Here is a 13,096-nt window from a genome sequence, read left to right as displayed (position 1 = left end):
CGGTAAGAAATGAGCTGATTTAGTGAGTCTATCCACGATCACCCATATGGAATCATATTTACGTCGAGAACGGGGTAGGCCTGAAATGAAATCCATATTAATCACTTCCCACTTCCATGTCGGGATTTCTATAGCTTGCAATAATCCACCCGACTTTTGGTGCTCGATTTTCACCTGTTGACAATTAGGACATTGAGCCACGAATTCCGCTATATATTTCTTCATGCCATTCCAACAATATACGGACTTAAGATCATGATACATTTTCGTCGCTCCAGGGTGAATGGAGTAATGGGAACAATGAGCTTCCCTTAATATTTGGTGGCGTAGACCTACCACATCGGGAACACATAACCTGCCTCGACATCGGAGAACTCCGTCTTCCGAAATATCAAATGATGACTCCTCCTTCTGAGGGAGTGTACCTCTGTACTGCATTAGCATGGGATGCTCATATTGTCGCTCTTTTACTTCCGCTACTAGCGATGAAACTGCTGAATTCTGAATAGTAGCTCCGCTGCTACCTGAGTCCACCACTCGGACTCCTAGGCTAGCTAACTGCTGAAGATCACGGGCCATCTCTTTCTTTTCTGGTCGTACATCACTTAGACTTCCCATCGACCTGCGGCTAAGAGCGTCAGCCACAACGTTAGCCTTTTCGGGGTGGTACAGGATTTCAACATCATAGTCTTTTAGCAACTCTAGCCATCGTCGTTGCCGCAAATTTAACTCTTTCTGCTTGAAGATGTAGTGGAGACTCTTATGATCTGTATAAATATCCACGTGGACACCATATAAGTAATGTCTCCATATCTTTAAAGCATGGACCACCGCGGCCAATTCTAAGTCATGGGTAGGATAATTCTGCTCATGTTTCGGTAATTGTCTAGAAGCATACGCAATCACCTTACCATTTTTCATCAATACACAGCCTAGCCCGACGCCTGAAGCATCACAATAAATAACATATCCTTCCAATCCCTCTGGAAGTGTCAAGACTGGGGCTGAAGTCAATCGGTCTTTCAACTCTTGGAAATTACGCTCGCAAGCATTTGTCCATTGAAACATAGCTGACTTCTGAGTCAACTTGGTGAGCGGTGCAGAAATAGAAGAGAAACCCTCAACAAATCTTCTGTAATACCCTGCTAAGCCCAAAAAGCTACGAACCTCCGTAGGGGTCGTGGGCCTTGGCCAAGTCTTCAATGCCTCAATCTTTTGGCTATCCACTCGAATACCGTCAGCTGCAACAATGTGGCCCAGAAATGCCACTGAGTTCAACCAAAACTCGCATTTGGAAAACTTCGCGAATAACTCTCGAGTTCGAAGAACTACAAGGACAATACGCAAGTGATCCGCATGTTCGGATCTAACTCTTACTTGGTTCCAGCAACCGGCACTACGATAAAGGAGGCATTAATCAAGTAAGGGTACCGAAGTTCGAGTGACAACAAAAGTAAATGGTACAAGTGTTACTGTTATACCCCGCATTTTCAAAGCCTGAGCGTGACACGTGCTTCCTCAAACATTGACAATCACGTTGTTACTACATAATTTAAACTCACGTTGATAGTATTATATTTCGTATTTTTTTATACGTCGGATTATTCGTAAGCGGAGGTGGGGCCCACACATCGAGATTTTTTTGGAACACGTGACAAGTTATATGAATCACATATGTGAAATTAAACACAACTCAAAAAGGACCCTTGAGCCAAATCAAAGTGGAAGTCCTCCAAACAAATATTTTTAAGTAACATTTTCGGGTGATCTGACTTCGAGGGGAAAAAAAGGTATTATAAGTTTGGAATTTGGAAAATTACCAAGAAATAGAAGTTGTATATAATTGAATTAGCTTTCCAACCATAGGTCATGGGTCCACAGGAGACATAGCGATAAGGAGATATGGACGTTTTAAGGCAGGAAGGTCAGTGGGCTAGGCCCAATCCGGGCCCAACCGGGTTAGGCCCATGACCCATGTTTATTTCAGTGATATATCAGCCTTTTCTCCTCATTTTTCGGAACAAAACACCCAGAAAATTCTGGAGAAAAAGAGAAAAGAGAGCTTAGAGAGAAAAGATCAATTTTGACCAAAATCTGAGCCCCGAATCCCGAAGCCCGTGAAGAGAAAAGTGTTCTATGTTGCGTTGCCTCCAATTTGAGCTAAAAATCAACCAAAAATAAGGGGGTGGATGTGGTGGCTGCACACTTGAGGTAAGATTAAGGTTACTTTTCATTGCTAATAAGTTTATTTAGAGTTCTACCGAACTAGAACGGAGAAAATAGTGTGATAAATTCGTTTGTTGGCGTTGTGAATTATGGAATGAGATTTGAAGAGAATTTTGAATGAAAATAAATGTATTCAACTTGTAGAATGTGGAGGATGTCGTTATTGATGTTGTTAGTATTAATTTCGACTCCCTTACGGAAATAAAATTATTAAATAGTTATATCGCAAATTTGGTTGGTTGAGGAATTTAGAAAATAATGTGTGGGCTGTTTTATGGCATACGTTGGTATTGGAAATATTATGATTAATGTTGGTATTGTTGTTGTTGTTGTTGGTTGCTGAATTGAGAATCAGGCTTGGCATATAAACAGGGGAGATGCTGCCCAATTTTCGGCAGAATATAAAATAGTATGATTTGAAATATGGTACAAATGTGCGACGAAAAGGCTAACATTCGCATAAATTCCTTTTAAATGTAGACTTACAAGCTTGGACGAATAAGCGTAGCTTATAAGCTATCACGACCCGGCTAGGGGGCCGTGACAAGCACCCGGTGCTACCCCACCCGGGCACCCCCTTATCGCACATAACATAACATCTAGGTGAACTATAAGTCAATTCGTGCTTTTCTTATGGTTAATCATATTGAACCCATTAGACGACCATCATCATTTAACATATCATAGTCATCTATGCCACATCATAAGTACAAGGCCGACGTGGCTAACAAAAGATATACAAACATGGGCCGACATGGCCGAACATCTCTACCCACATACACATGACTACGAGCCTCTAAGAGTATGACATATCGTATGAGCGGGACAGCACCCCGCTATGCCCATAATTATATACACAAAAGAATAAGTACCCAAAAGCTACGGCTCCGAAAGAAATGGAGCTCTGCTATGCAATCTCTGAATAAGCAGCTATGGATCAAGTCTGTCTCCCTGTGCACCTGCGGGCATGACACAGCGTCCACAAATAAAAGGACGTCAGTACGATGAATGTACTGAGTATGTAAAGAATGATCAACATCAATATAGAAGCATAATATGTCACGACCCAACCCCGTAGGCCGTGACTAGTGCCCGACCTGGGCACCCGACACGTCTATCAAATGCTATCTCAAATTCTATCAAACGCATTCTAGTATATAGCAGTAGCCGACAAGGCTATATTTCAAATTTAGATAATTTCCAGAAAAATTTCGGCAGAGTTTCCTTTGTTTTACAGACTATCCAATATACCCTGCACACAGAAAATACCAACAAAGGCCACACAGGGCCAACAAAGCAGCATTTAAACATATGCGGACCGGCCGCCGTGGCGAATGGGATCTCCCAAACACAACATATACACACATCTGTACAGAAAGACCCCAACCCACAAACATGTCTACAGACCTCTAAACAGACCAACAGAATCATATGGCGGGACAGGGCCCCGCCGTACCCATGAACGAGAATATACATATATAGAAGTGACAGACTGTACCAAAAGAAGGATCTGAATAAAAGAGCGCTCCAAATGGCAGAAAATATATCCTAGACAGACGGATCGGCAAACCTGTCGTCGGTACCTGCGCGGCATGAAAACGCAGCCCCCGAGGAAAGAGGGTCAGTACGAAATATGTACTGAATATGTAAAGCCTGAATTACAGAGACAAAATCATAACTGGTACAGAACATACAGAAAGTAAACAGAAAATCCAAAGTATCAGATACGTATTTTTAAAACATGCAGAGTGTGTACAGGAACATATGTCATATCAAATTCGGCCCCTGCCAAGGGACTCGGCAGACAGAACGTGGCCACCCTCCCGACGCTGGTGCCACAACACAGAAGAATCAGAATAGGGGCATAACCCCGTAGCATAATATGTCATATCAAATGGCCATAGCAAATCATATCAGAACAAGCGGACATGGCACATCATACTCCACAAACCCATGTACGTGTATACATGCCCCCTCACATCGAGGAACGGCGAACAATGCAGAGGATCACGCTTGACAACATATCCTGGCCCGGGCTCAGTGTGCGAAACATTGGGGCATCCACGAATGGAGTAGTGAGAGACTAATGCAAGTAAAATACCACAAATTTCTTCATAGACTCAATGAGGCATATTGAAGGCAAAACAATCCAGTGAAGTCGAACGGGATCATAATAAACGCGTTTCGGGTATCATAATAAATTACAAAAGTATAACCTTTCTGAAATCGTTCCGAGTGTCAAAATAATTTATCAGACATAATGGAATATTTAAAACAATATTTGTTAAGTAATTAAAATGGTAGACAAAACGTTTCTTTCAAAAATCGCTCGAAAAGAAGACCTAGGTACACTAAGGGTAAAACCGGGAATAGCGGGCCCGCCTCGGGACAAACAAGGCGGCGGGCTCAAATTATGCCCTCTAAGCTTATGGGGTCACCTAAAAGGGTTCTACGGACATTCTATAGCTTTCCAAGTAATTTAGAGCAAATTTGCATAATCTCAGGAAAAGCATACCAAAATGGTTCAATTCTACTGAAGGAAAAGACGAGATTTTTACTTGCGGATTCCGATGGCCAGAAAGTCTTACGAGGCCCGAATCCGACCCTAACACACTTACGGCATGCCAAGAGAAGAATCGGGGTAGCTTTACATACCTTTTGAGCTTTTTAAGCCTATCCAAGCTCACTTCCCGTTTCGTCAAAAATCTGCAAATGGTCACATTTACGAATTATGAGTTATGGATGCCATAAATTCAACTTAATGCATACTTGCCTACCGAAATTTCGGCAGCACTTCCCCTATACATATAGCACCCCCGAGAGTTCAACTCGGCTCAAAACCATCAACAACAACCCAAACAACAACATCAACATCAACAACAAACATTAGAGACACAATATCCTTCAACTAGCCATCATTCTAACAAAGTGACATAACCTTCACTCCAACCTAAATCTTCAAACTAATATCAATGATTTCACATTCATTATCAATAAAGATCATCACAATATAGTTTTAGAAACATTTCATATCGTTTCCTCAAGTTATACACACGATATACATAATATACAACTTTCCGCCAAAGTCATAATTTATTCAAAACATCTAATCTTTGGCACACATATTCACAACATGTTTCCAACTTCCAAATTCATCAATGATCATCACAATTAACAACCAAATAACTTCATTTTCCTAATGTCGGAAAATCATACTAAAACGACATAAGTTTCTACATTCCATTTCAATACAAACTTATATCATTTTATCTTCATTTACATTGCAAACATCACAATAACACACTAACACACTAAACAACTTAATCCATTCCCACTCCAACTCCAACATAGTACACGGCCATATGCTCCTCTATCAACATTAACCAAATTCATTCAACTTTCAATTCCAATATGCATTTCATCACAACCACAACTAGAATATAACATGAATTCAACACGTTATGACTATACAATCATATACATACCCACGGCTACACATATACATCACACACCCACTTTGCAAACTTCCATTTCTCCATACAATTAACACATTTCTACATACTACAACACAAACAAGACTTCATAGCATAAGGATAGGGGATAAATTCTCACCTTTTCCTCTAGTCTTCTTCACTTGGAGGTATGGTCACTTTGATGTATTTGATGCTTCTCTCTCCAAACCAACTACACCAAGTTAAAAAGGGACCTTGAATTAGTAGAAAAATCACAAGGCAACAATTTTTGGAACAAGATTTTTGGGAGTGAAATTTCCCAAGCAAACCCGAAACCCTCTTGCTCTTTCTCTCTTGCTTGTTTTGGTTTGTTCTTGCTTTCTAATGTCTTGAATCTTCTATGCATATAATATAAAGACTTGGTCACATGACCAAGCACATGACCAAATAAAATGGGCTTGGATCATGGCCATGTTGGCCGGCCATGATCCCTACTTTGGGCCTCAATTCCACTTCAATTTTTTTTGAGCCCAATGACTTGTGAATCATATTTTGCAATTCCCAAAACTAATTTCTAAAATTCCAAAATTGCCCTTAGCCTTGTCCCACACTTCCACGACTCTATTCTTTCATGCACAACTCCTATGTCAAATAAAAATCAACTTTGACCTTATTTCTTACAAGTCAAGATTATTTTCAAATTTTTCCAACGTGTGAAAACACGGGACATAACATCCTCCCCCCCTTTAGAACATTCGTCCTCGAATGTTAAATTAATCTTATAGACTCTGAAAATACTTTGGGGGAGTTCATGTTTGTAGACAGCACATATAGCACACATTCATTATTGAAATAGAATTAAGCAAGGATTCAAGATTACATGTTGGCATAGGGAACAAATGAGGATATTTCTTCTTCATTTCCTCTTCGGCCTCCCAGGTCATTTCCTCCCTATTATCGTTCTGCCACAGCACCTTAACAGAGGCTACATCTTTGTTCTGGAGCCTCCTTACCTGACGGTCCAAAATGGATACGGGCTGCTCCTCGTACGATAACTGCTCCGTCACCTGAATATCATCCGCAGGAAATATTCTGGAAGGGTCACCAATGCATTTGCGTAGCATAGATACTTGGAATACTGGATGTACCGCTTCCAAATCAGATGGCAGATCTAACTCATAGGCGACATTTCTGATTTTTCTAACAATCTGATAAGGCCCAATATAACGCGGACTGAGCTTACCCTTTCTGCCGAACCGCATCACGCCTTTCATAGGCGATACCTTCAGGAATACCCAATCACCAACCTGGAATTCCAAAGGACGACGTCGTTTATCAGCGTATGATTTCTGTCGACTCTGGGCTGCCAATAGTCGCTCTCGAATAAGTTTCACCTTATCAACGGCCTGCTGGATCATATCGGGGCCAATTAACTTCGTCTCGCCAATATCAAACCAACCAATAGGCGACCTACATTTCCTGCCATACAGAGCCTCGTACGGAGCCATCTGGATGCTGGAATGGTAACCGTTATTATAAGCAAATTCAATCAATGGCAAGTGATCATCCCAGCTACCTCTGAAATCAATAACACAGGCCCGCAGCATATCTTCAAGCGTCTGGATGGTGCGCTCGGCCTGTCCGTCACTCTGAGGATGAAAAGTTGTGCTCAAGCTCAGCTGAGTCCCTAATCCTTCCTGAAAAGATCTCCAGAAGTTCGCTGTGAAATGAGCACCTCTGTCAGTGATAATAGATATAGGAACTCCATGAAGTCGCACAATTTCTTTAATATAAAGCCTGGCATAATCCTCAGTGGAATAAGTAGTTCTGACGGGGAGGAAATGGGCTGATTTCGTCAGCCTATCAACGATAACCCAGATGGAATCATACTTCCGTGGAGTGCGAGGTAAACCTGTAATGAAGTCCATATTGATTATCTCCCACTTCCATGTCGGAATTTCCATCTCCTGCAATAGTCCACCCAGCTTCTGATGCTCAATCTTGACCTGCTGACAATTAGGGCACTGGGCGACGAACTCTGCAATATCCCGTTTCATATCGTCCCACCAGTATACGCATCTGAGATCATGGTACATCTTCGTAGACCCAGGATGAACGGAGTAGCGAGCATAATGTGCCTCGTTCATAACCTGTTGCCGAAGGCCTGCAATATCAGGTACACACAACCTGCCCCTGTATAATAAGGTCCCGTCTGGTGTAAACTCGAACGGAGTCTTCTCCTTCTCATGGGTTGTGTCTCTGTATCGAGCTAAAACAGGATCTTCATATTGATGCCGCTTGATATCTTCCTTAATAGATGATTCAGAAACCCCTCGAACAGAAATCCGTGTACCGCCAGAATCGGCCAGGCGAACCCCAAGATTAGCCAACTGATGAATGTCACGTACTATCTCTCTCCTGTCTGGCTGTAAACCTGCCAAGCTACCCATAGATTTCCGGCTGAGTGCATCTGCAACAACATTAGCCTTGCCCGGATGATACAAAATATCCACATCATAGTCTTTCAGGAGCTCTAGCCACCTCCGCTGTCGCAAATTTAGCTCTTTCTGCTTAAAAATATACTGGAGACTCTTATGATCTGTATAGATATCAACGTGAACGCCATATAAATAGTGTCTCCATATTTTTAGAGCATGAATCACCGCTGCAAGCTCTAGATCGTGGGTAGGATAATTCCTTTCATGCTTTTTTAGCTGCCGCGAAGCATAAGCTATAACTCTGCCGTGTTGCATCAATACACAACCCAATCCCACGCCAGAAGCGTCACAATAAATAACATATCCATCGGGTCCTTCTGGAAGAGTCAGAACTAGGGCGGTAGTCAACTTCTCTTTCAGCAACTGGAAGCTTCGTTCACAAGCATCGATCCACTGGAACTTAGCTCCCTTCTGAGTTAGTCTTGTCAAAGGCGCTGAAATCGAAGCAAACTTTTCCACAAATCTCCTGTAATAGCCTGCTAATCCCAGAAAACTACGTACCTCGGTGGGCGTCGTGGGTCTAGGCCAATTCTTCACGGCCTCAATCTTCTGGGTGTCCACCCGGACACCATCAGCTGCAATAATATGCCCCAAGAATGCCACTGAGGCCAACCAGAATTCATATTTAGAAAATTTTGCATATAATTTCTGATGTCGAAGCACCCCGAGTACCGCTCTCAGATGATCTGCGTGCTCTGCCTCGAACCGAGAATAAACCAAAATATCATCGATAAATAAAATTATGAACATATCCAAGAATGGCCTGAATACCCGGTTCATTAGATCCATGAATACCGCAGGAGCATTAGTTAACCCAAATGACATAACTCTGAATTCATAATGCCCATATCTGGACCGGAATGCTGTCTTAGGAATATCGGCCTCTCGTACTCGTACCTGGTGATAGCCTGACCGAAGATCTATCTTCGAAAAATATTTGGCGCCCTGCAACTGATCAAACAAATCATCAATTCTGGGGAGGGGGTATTTATTCTTTATGGTTACCTTATTCAGCTGCCGATAATCAATACACATACGCAGCGACCCGTCTTTCTTACGCACAAATAATACCGGGGCTCCCCAAGGCGAAGTACTGGGTCTAATGAAGCCTTTTTCTAACAGATCCTTCAACTGCTCTTTCAGTTCTTTCAATTCTGTCGGTGCCATTCTGTACGGAGGGATAGATATAGGCTGAGTATCTGGAAGCAAATCAATAGTAAAATCTATCTCCCGCTCTGGAGGAAGGCCTGGAAGCTCATCTGGGAACACATCTGGAAATTCATTAACCACGGGAACTGACTGAAGAGTCGGCGTTTCTGCTGTCAAGTCTTGTACCCGAACCAGATGATAAATATAACCCTTTCTGATCATTTTTTTCGCCTTAAGGTATGAAATAAACTTACTTTTCGGCGATGCTGTATTACCGGCCCACTCTATAACTGGCTCCCCAGGAAACTGGAAACGAACTACCTTATTTTGGCAGTCAACATTAGCATAACAGGAGGCTAGCCAGTCCATACCCATAATAACATCGAACTCGATCATATCTAACTCCACCAGATCTGCCTTAGTGTCACGGCCACATATAATTACCGAACAGTCTTTATATACCTGTTTTGCTACAATAAAGTCCCCAATCGGTGTGGCTACCTCAAATGGCTCTATAGGTTCAGACGTTATACCAATTTTACTGGCAACCAGAGGCGAAATATATGACAAAGTCGAACCTGGATCAATCAATGCATACACAGACCGAGAGAAGACCAATAATGTACCTGTAACGACATTAGGCGATGCCTCCTGGTCCTGGCTGCTGGCCAAAGCATAAATGCGGTTCGAAGGACCGCTAGTACCCGAAGCTCCACCACGACCTCTGTCGCGACCTGCCGGTGCTGATGTACCCGGCCCTGTAGGGCGCATAGCCACTGATGAAGATGACGACTCGGCAGCTGATCCGGTAGGCTGCGCTGCACCACCCGAACTACCCTTATACGGGCAATCTCTCACAGAATGGCCTTGACGGCCACAAGAAAAATATGCACCGGTGGCTCTGTAGCACTCTCCCGGATGGTATCTGCCACAATAAGAACACTGAGGCCTAGGTGGCCTCGTCTGACCAGAACCCCTATCTGTCTGCGAACCTGAAGCCCTGGAGCTCTGGCCTGCTCCTGAATAACCTAGGCCATCAAATCTGCGACCTGTAGGCTGTGGAGGTGCGCTCTGTGCCGGCTGGGATGGATATCTGCTAGGCTGCTGCGGCTGCTAAGACTGTCTGCCCCGGAAATCTGCAGAATACCCGGATGATCTGGCTCTCTTGGGCTGTCTCCGATCCTGACTCCTATCGGGCTGATAACCCTTGTGCCGGTCCTCCATGCCCTGGGCGTGCGCCTGAATCCGGGCAATATCCATATCGGGCTGAGCGGCCAATACTAAGCAACTGTCGACAAAATACCGGTCCAGCCCCATAATAAACCTATGCATCCTATCAGCCATAGTAGCTACCACAGCAGGTGCGTATCGGGCCAATGAGTCGAACTCCATACTGTACTCTCGAACACTGCGGCCCCTCTGTCTCAGCAACAAGAATCTGTCAGCCCTGGCCCGCCGTAACTTCGGAGGCAGAAAATGGCTAAGAAAAGCCTGAGAAAAATCATCCCAAACTTGGGGGAGCGCCGTCACCTCTGGATAACTCCCATGACTCGTACCAATTAGCCGCTACATCATACAACCGGTGCGAAGCCAACGTGACTGACTCCGTCGCGGAAGCATTAATCAAATGTAAGGTGTGCCGCATCTTCCTTATAAACTCCTCAGGATCCTCCTCGGGCTTAGTCCCGAAGAACTCTGGAGGACCACAAGTCAAGAACTCACGGGCTCTCGAACTATCACGCCTGTAAGCACGGTCACCTCCCGGTCCGTGCCCCTAAACCTCTCCTGCCACAAGTCTAGTCAATAGCTGGACTGCCTCCCTCATAGACTGATCCTCAGTGCCTGGCCGTGGAGCTGGGGGCTCAGGTACTGGAACTGCGGGAGCTGGCGGTGGAGCCGCCCCTCGCCCTGCAGCTGCTGCTGCTCCAATCTCCTCTACGGGTGGCGGTGTGCAAGAGCCCTCTGCCGGGGGCAAAATATCAGGGGCAATATGTGCGTGGGCCCTGGTAATCCTCTGGGCCCGACTCGTCTCTCCCACAGCTGCTGACTTGGCCTTTTGGGCCGCTGACGCCTTTTTTGGAGGCATAACTGCAAAATATAACAATTCGTTAGGGAGGAGTCATCCTGATAACACAGCTCTATCGCACGATCTAATACAGAAAGAAGGGTAGAATCCTAAATGCCCTGTAGCCTCCTGTTTATAGGTGTGGTGCACAACACACCGATAAACAAGACTCTACTAGCCACGGTCTGTAGACATTCCGAGGACGAACCGCTCTGATACCACTTTTGTCACGACCCAACCCCGTAGGCCGTGACTAGTGCCCGACCAGGGCACCCGACACGTCTATCAAATGCTATCTCAAATTCTATCAAACGCATTCTAGTATATAGCAGGAGCCGACAAGGCTTTATTTCAAATTTAGATAATTTCCAGAAAAATTTCGGCAGAGTTTTCTTTGTTTTACGGACTATACAATATACCCTGCGCGCAGAAAATACCAACAAAGGCCACACAGGGCCAACAAAGCAGCATTTAAACATATGCGGACCGGCCGCCGCGGCGAATGGGATCTCCCAAACACAACATATACACACATCTGTACAGAAAGACCCCAACCCACAAACATGTCTACAGACCTCTAAAAAGACCAACAGAATCATATGGCGGGACAGGGCCCCGCCGTACCCATGAACGAGAATATACATATATAGAAGTGACAGACTGTACCAAAAGATGGCTCTGAATAAAAGAGCGCTCCAAATGGCAGAAAAGATATCCTAGACAGACGGATCGGCAAACCTGTCGTCGGTACCTGCGCGGCATGAAAACGCAGCCCCCGAGGAAAGGGGGTCAGTACGAAATATGTACTGAATATGTAAAGCCTGAATTACAGAGACAAAATCATAACTGGTACAGAACATACAGAAAGTAAACGGAAAATCCAAAGTATCAGATACGTATTTTTAAAACATGCAGAGTGTGTACAGGAACATATGTCATATCAAATCCGGCCCCTGCCAAGGGACTCGGCAGACAGAACGTGGCCACCCTCCCGACGCTGGTGCCACAACACAGAAGAATCAGAATAGGGGCATAACCCCGTAGCATAATATGTCATATCAAATGGCCATAGCAAATCATATCAGAACAAGCGGACATGGCACATCATACTCCACAAACCCATGTACGCGTATACATGCCCCCTCACATCGAGGAACGGCGAACAATGCAGAGGATCACGCTTGACAACATATCCTGGCCCGGGCTCAGTGTGCGAAACATTGGGGCATCCACGAATGGAGTAGTGAGAGACTAATGCAAGTAAAATACCACAAATTTCTTCATAGACTCAATGAGGCATATTGAAGGCAAAACAATCCAGTGAAGTCGAACGGGATCATAATAAACGCGTTTCGGGTATCATAATAAATTACAAAAGTATAACCTATCTGAAATCGTTCCGAGTGTCAAAATAATTTATCAGACATAATGGAATATTTAAAACAATATTTGTTAAGTAATTAAAATGGTAGACAAAACGTTTCTTTCAAAAATCGCTCGAAAAGAAGACTTAGGTACACTAAGGGCAAAACCGGGAATAGCAGGCCCGCCTCGGGACAAACAAGGCGGCGGGCTCAAATTATGCCCTCTAAGCTTATGGGGTCACCTAAAAGGGTTCTACGAACATTCTATAGCTTTCCAAGTAATTTAGAGCAAATTTGCATAATCTCAGGAAAAGCATACCAAAATGGTTCAATTCTACTGAA

At 44.0% G+C, this 13,096-nt stretch overlaps 1 long non-coding RNA gene across 1 annotated transcript; it reads right to left on the bottom strand.

Moving 5' to 3' along the window:
- Nucleotides 1-3,431: 3,431 nt before the first annotated feature.
- Nucleotides 3,432-5,891, bottom strand: LOC132638514 (uncharacterized). The gene is made up of 3 exons (XR_009581777.1): nt 5,839-5,891; nt 4,882-4,932; nt 3,432-3,809 (listed from the first exon to the last, which is right to left on the bottom strand). It is a non-coding gene; the product is annotated as an uncharacterized LOC132638514 (long non-coding RNA).
- Between the last annotated feature and the right edge of the window lie 7,205 nt (nt 5,892-13,096).

The sequence above is a fragment of the Lycium barbarum genome, chromosome 4 (genome assembly GCF_019175385.1).
Source record: "Lycium barbarum isolate Lr01 chromosome 4, ASM1917538v2, whole genome shotgun sequence".
Classification (NCBI taxonomy): domain Eukaryota; kingdom Viridiplantae; phylum Streptophyta; class Magnoliopsida; order Solanales; family Solanaceae; genus Lycium; species Lycium barbarum.
This window is presented reverse-complemented; position numbering and strand designations above follow the sequence as displayed.